The sequence below is a fragment of the Nannospalax galili genome, unplaced genomic scaffold, assembly GCF_000622305.1.
Source record: "Nannospalax galili isolate Female #2095 unplaced genomic scaffold, S.galili_v1.0 scaffold75, whole genome shotgun sequence".
Taxonomy (NCBI): domain Eukaryota; kingdom Metazoa; phylum Chordata; class Mammalia; order Rodentia; family Spalacidae; genus Nannospalax; species Nannospalax galili.
The window spans coordinates 1,406,758-1,419,550 of NW_008339433.1; the positions used below are offsets into that span (position 1 = coordinate 1,406,758).

At 36.6% G+C, this 12,793-nt stretch overlaps 1 pseudogene; it reads left to right on the plus strand.

The window, feature by feature from the left end:
- The first annotated feature begins 9,119 nt into the window (after positions 1-9,119).
- LOC103734837 lies at positions 9,120-9,598 on the plus strand (annotated as a pseudogene).
- The last annotated feature ends 3,195 nt before the right edge of the window (positions 9,599-12,793 follow it).

The following is a 12,793-nucleotide window of genomic DNA, read 5'->3' on the forward strand; positions in this document are numbered from 1 at the left end:
TTTTAAATGCTAAAACCTCATTCAGTTTTATGCCTTGTAGGATTTATACTGAGTACAATATTATATAACTGTATTAATTCAACTGTAAACCTAAAACTTTACAGCCAGTTTTGAAAGAGATGCATCTTAGCTCTGGAAATCGCCATTGAATATGTCAATGCTGTTGTCATGAAATGTTTCTCCTAATTATGTGGTTATTAAATAATTTTTAAAAATTTTAAAAAAAAGATATGAAAGTGCTTTCTAGATATTTGGTTAAGCATACTTCCTGACTTATATAGTTTTAGAAAATTTTCTAGTGAAAAGATGTGGCACTTTGTTACCATGAATCGTTAGTAAACTTTTCCAACTGTATTTATCGTATGTGCCTTATTCCATGCTGCTGATGGAACTTCTCTGATAAGTAATGATTTTTTTTCTTTCTCTAAATTAGGCTTTTCTACATTTCTAGATTTATATATGCTCATAGCAGTTCATTCTCCAATGTCACCAAAAACTGTCAGCTTCCTTTTGTGTTCCTTAGTTAAAACATACAATGCAGGTTACATTATTTTTTTAGTTTCTTTTATTGAGACAGACATCAAAATGTATTTGTCAACTCTTGAGTAAGTAACTTTTCAGTCTAGGTGTATCGGAGCAGATAGGGTAAAGTACAAAATCATATTAACTACACTTTTCATTGAATTTTCACAATCTTTAAAAGTATTTTATTATTTTTATTTTATGTGTATGAGTGTTTTTCTTGCATGCATCAAAGTGTACCATATGCATGCAATGCCCTGCAGTGGCCATAACAGGGTGTTGGATTGCCTGAAACTGGAGTTACCAATAGTTGTTAGCCACCATGTGGATGCTGGGAATTGAACTCAGGTCCTCTGGAAGAACAATAAGTGTTCTTAACCACTGAGCCATGACTCCAGCTCCCCCTTTTTAAAAAATAATTCTTTCAAAAAAATTTTATGTGTGTGAGTACTCTGCCTGCATGTAAGTGCACCATATGCATGCATTGCCCAAGGAATTCAGAAGAGGATATCAGATCCTCCTGGAACTGGAGCTACCAATGATGGTTAGCTCCCTATGGGCTCTGGGAAGCGAACCCAGCTCCTTTGCAAAGGTAGCTAGTGCTCTTAACTGCTAAGCGATCTCCCCGGCCCAAGTATTTGCTATTTTCAAACAATAAAATTTGATGGTATTTTGATCCTCTACTATATCCTGACATCTTATTGTTCTCTGCCCAATTTAATGTTCTATTGGATTGTAACTTATGACTCCAAATGTCCTTCAGTTTGACTCCATCCACTGGGTCCTGGTTAACCTACAAAGAGTCCCATGCATGAAAGAGGCTGTCTCTGCCCCTCCCAGCAGCCATCTATTGCCACAATTTTCTTATGAGAGATTGGAACTTCTTATGCACTTCTATCTACGCTGTTTTTATTTTTTTCTGGTATGAGTTTCAATGGGACTTGTGCATCCTGTCATCATTGCTGTGAGTTCATATGAGCAACAGACCAGCTATTTGGAGAACTGTGTTTCCTCGTGGTCATCCACAATGCCTGGCTCTTACAATCTTTCTGCCCCTTCTTCCACAATGATCACTGTGCCTTTGGAGACAAAACTTTGATATAGATGCCCTATTCAGTAATAAGAGCTCTTCAGTCTCTTATTCTCTGCATGTTGGCCAGTTGTGAGTTTCTGTGTTAGCCACCACCATCTTCTGCATAAAGAAACATCACTGGTGAGACCTGAAAGATTCATTAGTCCATAGGTATGACAATAAGTCATTGACAGTCAGTTTAATATTATGACTATTTACTAGAAACCTAGTATTAAGTTCTCCTCTATGTCATATTACCTGTCTAGCTTCAGATTCCTAATTCTGATATTAATGTCAGGTATGGGCTCCATCCTAGGATGAGGAACTTAAATCTAATTAAAGAGTAATTGCTTACTCTGATAATATTTGTGCCATTATTGCATTGGTGGGCATATCTTGCCAGGCCAGTTATTGTAGTTCATGGAAGTCACAGCTGGATAAGGTTAATGATTATTTTTTCCTTCTGGTAGCTAGCATAGCACTTTCCAAAACTATAAACACTAGTTAGTAGAAAGGAGGCTCTGAAGTCAAGAGAAGCTTGATTTGCCTTTGTTTGTTCTACAGCTCAGGTGTACAGTGTCTTCAGCAATAGGGTCCTACCATACAACTCTGGTGCACAGCCAAGAGCAGAGACAATGGCCAGTATTGTATCAAAATTTGGTAGAGTATAAAATTGCCCATGCTCTTACCAGTAAAGCTTCCTTATACAACAGAATGAGATGAACACAGAAGGCCAAAACTGGCTATGATTTAGAGAATAAGAGACTGCAGACTGTGTGTCCCTGGACAGGATCCCTACAATAAAGCTCACCCACCCATGGCTCAGGAACCACTACAGATAATGTATAAGAGTAAGTGCATAAGAGCCAGGCTTGGTCCATGAACACAGAGAAACAGAGGTTTTTAGGCCACTGGAAGCTTGCTCATGTGAACTTGTGACAATGGTAGTGTCATGCACAAGATCCATGTGGGCTCAATCAGACGAGGGCCCAGTGTGGAGCAAGGCAAACAGGTGGATGGCCAACCCTCATCTGGGAACTGTTACCAATGGATTACTGCTGGGTGAGGAAGAGTAGATCTTAAGGTTTCTAGATAGGCTGACTAGACTCCAGTGCATAAGCTTGCATCAAATGATATCTGGGTACAAATGCTTGACTAGATAGGACTTAACATGTACGGCAGATGCATGAGGTCATGTGGGTGAGGTATGCTGGCAAATGGATGGAGGAGGGCGTCTATGTTTGGTTAAGACCTATCATACAAAATGTACAAAAGTGTAATAAAAGTAATTTTTAAAAAATGACTCACAATCTGGTAAAATTAACAGCTAAAATATTTTGAAAAGGAATGCAGAACCCTTCACAAAATACATTTTTTCAGTTCTTGTATTAAAAATTCAGTTTCAATTGAATATTTGTTGCAAATTTTCTTCAAAGCTTTTAATCATTTAAGAGACATTTCCACCAATAGATGCTTAAAATTGTGTCTTGTATTGATATGCTAAATATAACAGCTGCTAATCTTGCACTTGACAGAATTGATTACATAACACTGTTACTTCTTTCCTTTTTATTTCAAATATGTATTGTTAAGAACATACAAATTGAGAATCGTTTTATGCCGTAGTGTATTGAACATTATTACTGTTTCATTATTTATCTCTAGTAAATTATTTATCCTTAAAATATAATCAGATCAATGCAATTGTTATATTTTCATTTAATTACTGCTTCCATTGTGTATTTTTTCCATGATTTTACTCTCAGACTTATTATGTTTTATTTCAAGTATCATGTAATCAGTATGAAATTTTATATCAAAAGTCCCCATAATTTTATTTTTGAAATGGAAATTTTAATCAATTTAAATTTAATACATTTACTGATACATGATTCACATTTTGAATGGATTATCTTATCATTGTTTTATCTCACATTTTATCATTTTAATCTTTTAAAATTATTGAATATTTTTTATTTCAGTTTGCTTCCTTTGACTGATAACTGTGACCTCCAAGTGCAAAGCCAATATTCATTTATATTTTCCCTCATATTTATCATTTACATGAACTGCAAAGTTCTCCTTTGGCAACTTTTTCTTTCTACTTTAAGAATATTTCCTTAATGGAAGTTTGCTTGAGACTGAATCAAGAACTTTTGTTTCAATTAAAGGTATTTTTCTAAGTTGCCTTTTAACTATATTTGTCTAATTGCTATAAATTTCTGCATATGCAAATAAATTTATTCAACTGATTGAAATATTATTTCTTCATATTTTTCATGTATTGACTGAGAAAACCTAGAGGATTGTTCCATTGAAAGAAAGCATTTTTTCTTCCCATAAAAGACTGAATCATGCAGTTTCTGATTGGATTTAAGTTCTGCTTCACAAGATGAAAATGATAGTTGGCACTACTATTGGAGCCAAGAACCTGTGACTTATAGACACTAAGGGAGATCCTACTACTATTATGATAAATAAACACAATATTAAAATAATTGCTAATGAAATGCCATTATGCCCATAGCTTAGTACATCCCTCAGACTTCATTAGAGAATCTTCCCTTTGCAGTAGATGGTGATTTGCAAAGAGACTCACAACTGGTTAATGTGCAAACAAGAGACTGGGCACTGCTCAGCTCTAAGTAAGGCATGTATTTCACACCCCAGGCCCAAGACTCAGGGATCATCATCATTAAAGAGGAGGCAGAAATATTTTAAGAGTCAGAGGCAGTGTATGAATACCAGGAAACAGTGATTCCCAAACACAACAGGACAGTTACACATATGAATTCACAGTGGCTGTGACTGCATACACAAGACCTGTACAAGCTCTAGCTATATAAAATCCCATCACAGTGCAGGGAAGGTGTGCACAATACCAACCCTAGCTGAAGAACTGTTGCAAGCTATAGCTACTGGGAAGGGGAAAGTCAGTATACATTAAGTGTGTGTGCACTGATAGGTTCACCATGCTGCATGATATGACCCCCCTGATTCCAAAAGTATTTGGGGACTACAACTTGGACTTCATAGGCTTTAAATGAAAGAGGACACAAAAATTTGTCATTAGAGTGCTGAAGGTGAATCTTGAAGGAGATTAGGAGGATGGTAAAAATGAAAGTACATTTTAGGAAATTCTAAAAAGATTAATAAATGTCATTTACTACTGCTACTACTACTACTACCAATAATAATAATAATAAAGCTACTTTATAGTGGCTCCTAAAAATTATAGGCAGAAGAATTTTTATCTTGTTAATAATTTTTCTATGCTGTCATACTAATATCTACAGGTGTTTTTTAAATTTTTTTTAAGTTTACTCTTCTGATTTATCTTTATTTTTGAGTTTATTATATGAATATTGCCTTTGCCTTATTTCCAGCCCTCTGAGTCAGCCTCAAATTCCTTTCGTGTTCTATCCCACTCTCTCTTCTTGTCCTCCTTTTTGATTATTGTTGTTACATATACATATATACATCTCTAAATATACATATATAATACACTGAGTCCATTTGGTGATACTCATGTGTTTCTGTGTTTAGGGTTGCCCATTTGGGATTAGATATCCTTTCAGGGAGCTAGACCTTGGAGAAAACTGATTCTCCATCCGACAGCATCCATTGATTGTCTGCAGCTCTTCACTCTGAGGTCCAGTCCTGTGCAATATCCCCCAGTCACCTGGGCATCTTAACTTGTTTTTTCATTATGCAGATCTCCTTAGACTACCATACTGTGGAGATTTCATTGCTACAGCTTTCTTGTCATGTCTAGAAGGCATTAAGAGAAAGTATCTTTTCTCTTTGTCTATTACAGTCTTTCAGCCTCTTTTTTCCATGATGTACTGAGCCATGTATGCAGGTAGCATTATAGATGTGTCACTTAGGGCTGTGCACTTCAACAGTAACTTATTCTCTGCATTCGACCAGTTGTAGCTCATTCTAAAAGTCTCCATCTTTGAAAAAAAATAGCTTCTTTGATGAATAGTAAAAGATACAATTGTCTGTAAATATAAATATTTAGAATATTGTAAAAAATTACATTGGTCTAGGAAAGTGAATAGAAGTAAAGTCCCTTTCTATGGTCTATGAACACTCCAACCATGTGGGTTTGGTTATATATACAGTAGTATGGATGAATTCTCCCTTATTCAATGGGCCTTAAGTCCATTTAGACATCTGTTGATTACCCCCTAGATACAAGTGCCATTATTGTACCAATAGAGATAACTGACTGGGCCAGCCGTTGTGGTTCTTAAGCTTGACAACTGGGTAGGATCATTGATTGATTTTCTCCCTCAGCAGCTATGAGAGATGGTCTTCAGGAAGGAGGCTTTCAAGTCAGTTCCAGCTCAGTTTTTTTCCAGTTCCTGTGCCTGAAGCACGTTGGGTCTTCAACACCTTAATTTCAAGTTCCAGGAAGCAGTCAAGGGCTGTGGCAATAGTCTATATTACTTTGGGAATCTCTTGAACTACCCTGACTAACAATTGAAAGTGACCTTTCCCTTGCCTGTCACTGATTTTTGTTATACAGCTTTCAGCTATACACATGCATTCACACATATCTTATGTGCATTTTCAGTAGACTAATGAATTAATACATTTCTCTTTGACTTTTTATACTACCTAAGGATTATTTATATGTCTTTCCTCTCTCTTCCCTCCCCAGATGAAGTACTCCCATTTTTCCCATTTTCCCCTTGATAATGCCTGTGATCTATTCTCTCTTGAGCTCTGCCATTCTATTTTCCCCTAGGTTTCCTTTCTTGACTCTTGCGGTAGCATCAGGTTATATTCTTAAGTTTAATGATTTGGAGCTGTGATGCACAAATGAGAGAGAACATGTGTTTCTTGTTTATCTGAATTTGGTTTACCATATTTGATAAGAAAGTGTTTACGTTCCATCCCAATACCTGCAAATTTCGTGATTTTGTTGTTGTTGTTGTTGTTGTTGTTGTTTTGGATAAAAAGAACTCCATTATATACATGCATCACATTTTATTATCTATTCATTGGCTATGGATATTGAGGTTGTTTATACTATTTAGATACTGTGAAAGAGATGTGATAAACGTGGCTGAACAAGTATCTCTATAGCAGGATATCCAATATTTTGAGGTTATGCCAATAAGAGATATAGCTAGATCGTATGGATAGATCAGAATAGATCTATCATAGACTTTTAAGAGTTCTACACACTGATTTCCACGGTGGATTCACATGTTTTCAAACTCATCAGCAAAGAATTAGAGCTCTTCTCTCCCTACATCCTTATGAACAATTTGTTGTCACTTTTTTTCTTGATCTTAACCATTTTTACTTGGGTAGGATGAATTATTAAAGTTGTTTTACATGTATTTCCCTAATCACTAAGGATGTTGAACACTTTTAAGTTCTATCTTAGTCATTTTTATTTCTTTTATAAATTTATTCAATAGCAAAGTTTTAATTGCATCATGTATTTCCCTGACTCTTGCTTTCAAAGTTCTTTGTCTGTTATGGATATTAATCCTCTATTACATATATAGCTGACAAATATTCTCTCTCACCCTGGGCTTTCTCTTCACTCAAATGATTATTTCGTTTGTTGTACAGAAGGTTTTTTGTTTAATAAGGCCCCATTATTCAGTTGATGGCCTTAAATCCCGAATGAATGAGGTTTGATTTAGAAAATCCTTTCTTGCACCTATAAATTATAAGGTGCTGCCTGTATTTTCTTCCAAAAGTTTCAGCATTTGAGGTATTTGATTACATTTTGACACAGAAATCCAGTTCTTCCAGCACCATTTGTTGAAGATGCTGTCTTTTTCCAGTGTGTATTTCTGGCATATTTGTCAAATATTAAGAGGCTGTATTACGTGCATTGGGTCTTCTATTTTGTTCCATTGATCTACATGTTGTTTTTGTTATGATAGTTCTGTAATATAGTTTGTAATGTAGTTTGAAATCTGGTATGGAAATCCCTTTTGCATTGATTTTTTTTTAATGCCCAGGTTTGCTTTGGCTGTCAAGGGTGTTTCATGGTGAGGGAGAATTGGTCTTCTTTAAGGAGTGACACTAGATACACACTGAACAGACTCCAGTGGAGGAACTCACATTGAGGAATATCTGGGTACACAAACTTTGCTTGATAGGCCTTAACATACACGACAGGCTGCATGAAATCCTGCGGTGGGGTTATGGGGTTGCAGATAGGGGAGATCTGAATATTATTAAGATTATTATATGAAAAATAAAGTAAACTAATTAAAATTTTAAATTAACATATTATTTCTCCCTCAAAATTGAAAAACAGAAAGACTGAAAAGCATATTCTGTAACTGATATTGGATTACTGTGTCATTAATTTGGGTATCCTATACAACATATGTTACAAAAAAGCATTCACTGATTTCACTTGACTCTAATCTGTCCCAATATTTCTTTTGCACTCATACCTAAAAGCAGCATAGAAGCACACACGGATTGATAATATTGACTACGTTTGTCCTGGGGTTAAAATTATAAAAAATAAATAATTTGTGTATATTTTGGAGATTACTATATTTCATATTGAAAATACTATCCAGGCCTCTTTGTTCAGCCTCCTCATTATGTTAAAAACTTTTTTTAGCAATGAGTGCAAATATAAATGATGCATCAAGTAAATAATTTTAAATATTAATGATGTGTATTTTTCTTACTGGGTCCAAATTTTTTGAAAGATTATTATTTGTCTTGTAAAATTAGAAAATTCAATATTTACTTGTATATAGAAAATACTATTGATATCCAATGTAAAATATTAATAATATAGAGAAAGGACATTAAGTAGAAGTATTTTATACTAAAATAATATTCACCTAATGAACATTGCCTTGCCATCATTTCAGATTTATAACATATTGCTCAGCTCAAAATAATTGTTAATATATACATATATATGTATATATACACACAAATTATATATATATATATAATTTTCAGTGTTGGGACTAGGACTTAGGGTCTTATGAATGCTAGGCAACTACTCTATCACTGAGCTATATCTGCCACCCCTTAAAAATTCTCCTGTCTACTTTTGTATGTCCACTGGTTTTGTCACTATATCAGATCTTGTTAGACCGTAATGTGGAGATTTCATTGATACAGCAGGAGGTGTCTCATACTTCAGGCTCTCAAATTCATTCCACCCCTTCTGTGATGGTCCCAGAGCTTTAAGTGTAGAAGTTCCATTATAAATGTGTCACTGAGGGCCAGGTACCTCATAGTCACTTATTCTTTGTGATTGGCCAGTTTGGGAACATTGTAATAGTTTACATCTGCTGCAAAAATTAGCTCCTTGGAAGAGTGGCGAGAGGTACACCCATCTGTAAATTTAAAATAATACGTATGGTTGTGAAACATTTGCCTCCTGGATTGGATCAAAGGATAGATGGATTTCCCTCCAATGTGGCACAGCTGGAACTACCGTGGAGAAACTCAAGCCCCTCGTCTTAAAAATATTAAATGGGGGAGAGCCCGTGGTGGCGGTGGCTACAGTGAAATGGCGGAGACCATAGCAGACACCCTGCGGCTGATCACCAAGCCGTAGAACCTGAATGATGCCTACTGGCCGCCCAGCGACTTCCTCGAAACCGACGTCAGCAACCCGCAGACCCTGGGGGTCGGCCAGGGCCGCTTCACCACTTAGGAGATGAGGGTCAAGACAAATCTTCCCATCTTCAAGCTGAAAGAATCTACTTTAGAAGAAGATACAGCGACTTTGAATGGCTGCGGAGTGAATTGGGAAGAGAAAGCAAGGTTGTAGTTCCATTTCCTGGGAAAGCATTTTTGCGGCAGCTTCCTTTTAGAGGAGATGATGGAATAGTTGATGACAATTTTATTTAGGAAAGGAAGCAAGGACTGGAACAGTTTATAAACAAGGTCGCTGGTCATCCTCTGGCACAGGATGAACGTTATCTTCATGTTTTTGCAGGATGAAATAATAAAAGCTATACTCCATCTAAAATAAGACATGCCTGAATTTGGTGAGAAGAGGCAGAAATGTGACCATTAATGATTCATACGCACCAGTGAAGAAGTTGTAACTAACTTAGCATGCTGCACAGAACTTGGTATATGCTCCCAGTATACTGACACCCATTTTCCTTCTGTTTTGTGTTGGCAGTTGATAAGAAGTTAATTTCCTTTAGTGAGAAGCCCCTTACTGTATCCCTCATTGCAGCCTTTCTCTATGAATAGCTCTTCCTGTTGTCTCAGTGTGCACACTATAGTCTCACAAGCCATCCCATAGAATCAGCAGTATCATAACTAAAGTTGCTGACTTGAAAAAAAATACCTATATATTTAGACTATAATAAGAAATTTCATTGGTCCAGCATAGTAACAGAAGTATGCTTTTTCTAGGATCTATGCATCTCCAGCCATGTTTACTTAGCTAAGTTTAGAGTACCATGCATAAATTCCCTCCCACTGAGCAGGCCTTAAGTCCCATTAGACAGATGTGTTAGAGGCTTTGGTGTTTCCCAGAGATCCCCTTCAGTAATGATTTAGTCCTGATGTAGGTCTGCAATTTTTAAGACACTACATTACATAGAATCGTACATGAAATTATTTATATGGAAGAATAAAAGCCTAGTCCCTCTCTGCCGCTCATTGAAATAACCTTGTAGGGTGATTCTATCTAGGGAGCTCCCAATCAGGATTTGCAGAAATCTTTACTTGAGCTTGTATCAACAGCTCAGCTTCTCTCTCAGTCCAATCTTCCTTTTCCCTTCTTTCTACATTTTTCTAAGAAAAAATGACAAATGTCCTGCATACTAAATTCTGTCTAGATAGTCCCTCTCTGCCGCTCATTGAAATAACCTTGTAGGGTGATTCTATCTAGGGAGCTCCCAATCAGGATTTGCAGAAATCTTTACTTGAGCTTGTATCAACAGCTCAGCTTCTCTCTCAGTCCAATCTTCCTTTTCCCTTCTTTCTACATTTTTCTAAGAAAAAATGACAAATGTCCTGCATACTAAATTCTGTCTAGAGTCACCTTGTTTCTCAGATTCAAGATTGTGATACGGTGTAAGACTAGTACATGAGATTGTAAACTTTTCAAGGATTTTTTAACTTAAAACAATTATTTATTATTTCTATTTTATGTGTATGTGTGTATTGCTTGCATGTAGGTAAGTGCACCTGTGTCGTGCAATGCCCGCAGAGGTCAGAAGAGGTTGTGGGATCCCCTGGGACTGGAGTTACATACAGTTGTTAGCTGCCATGTGGGTGCTGGGATTCAAACCTGGGACTTCTGCAAGAACAACCAATGTTCTTAACTGCTGAGCCATCTCTCCAGCCCCTCAAGGATTTATATATATATCAGTCCCCAAATTTTCCATTAATAAACATATTATTTGAATAATCAGATCATTATATATATTAGGGCTTTTGATATGTGGTAAATATATTTCGTTTTAAGTCATTTTAATACATAAGAATGCTCACTGTGGAATCTACAAATACTTATTGACCTTGTTCTTATCTCTGGGAAAAAAATCCTAATTCTATTTTAGTTTTTTTATCAAGAACATTTTTAATTGAACATTTTTTAATTTCATACAATATATTTTACTTTTATTTAGATTACCTCCCCTATCTGCATTACTGTCTTACTAGCCCTGGCCAATTTCATGGACTGTATAATGTGTGTGTGTGTGTGTGTGTGTGTGTGTGTGTGTGTGTGTGTGTATGTGTGGCACATAGAGTTCAGGTTTGTGTCCACAAATGTCCTTTGGTATGGATACACCACTGGAGCCTGGTTAACCTACCAGGAGTCACACCCTTAAACAAGACTGAGTCTCCCAGTCCCAGCAGCCATTGGTTTCCAATATTTTCTCAGGTAGAGTTGGAGTTTCTTAACTACTTCCCCACATCTATATCAGTATTTTATTTTTATGTGGGACTTATGTATGCTGCTACCATTGCTGTGTTTTCATATTAGTAACTGACCAGCTGCCTAGAAAACTGTTTTCTTATGATCATTCACCATCTCTGGCTCGTACAATCTTTCTGCCACCTCTTCCACAATGATCTCTAAGATTCTGGAGGCAAAAATTTGATAAAGGTTTGCAATCCCTAATTCTGTCTTTTAATATTTAATAATTTCACCCTTGTATTTAATGTGTTTTGCACTAAATCCTTGCTGTTTCATCTTCTAATTCACCTGTAGCACTCTTTCCCTCCCATTTGCACTTGCTCTGTTTTTGTTGTTGTTGTTTATTTGTTTGTTTTAACCACTGATGTAGGACCAGCTACAGGAGCATGGATAGTCTCTTCCGCACAACACCCTGAAGAAAAATGACTCTCCTTCCCCCATTAGACACCAGTTGCCAATATGTCCTCACGTAGGAATGGAACTTCATGAGCAACTCCTCCACCCATGCTGGGATTTTGGCTGACATGATCTTGTGCATGAAATTACATCCACTGTGAGTTCCTGTCTGTAACAGCTCTGTCAAGTCCTATAAATATTGTTTCAGTACAGATGTTAATACCTCTTCCTGTTACTATATTTCTTTTCCCTCTTCAGTGATGATCCCCAAGCATTTGGGAGCGGCATGTGATGCAAATATCCCATTCAGCACTGAGCCCTCCACAGTCTCATATTCTCTGCAAATTGAAACTATATGTATTCATTGCCAGCTAGAGCAAATAGAAGTTTTTTGATGAGGACTGATAGATGCATTAATCTACAGGTGTAATGAACATAAACATCAGTTTAATGTGTATTTACCAGAATAATATATTAGATTCTCTTCTGGTGCCTATGACCTAATCAGACATGGGATTTTGCCACACTTAACAGTACCAGGCATTAGTTCTGTCTCACGGAGTGGGCTTTAATTCCCATCAGAATGTGGTTGGTTACTCCCATAACATTCATGTTCCAATTGCCCCATGGGCATATCTTGCCAGGTTACTCATTATTGTACCTCACAATGTTCATACCTGGTTAAAGTCGATGATTACTTTTCACCCCAGGTAGTGCACATAGAAATTTCTAGCATTATAAAGCTAGCCAGCAGGGAAGAAGCTTCCAGATCAATACAAACTTGATTTCTCCTTCGTTCCCTATGAGTGAGATATATGGTATCTTCAGCGACAGGAGTTTTAACATCAGGTTCTGGGGTGTGACCAAGAACAATGGTGTTGTGTAGCAATTTTTTCCCT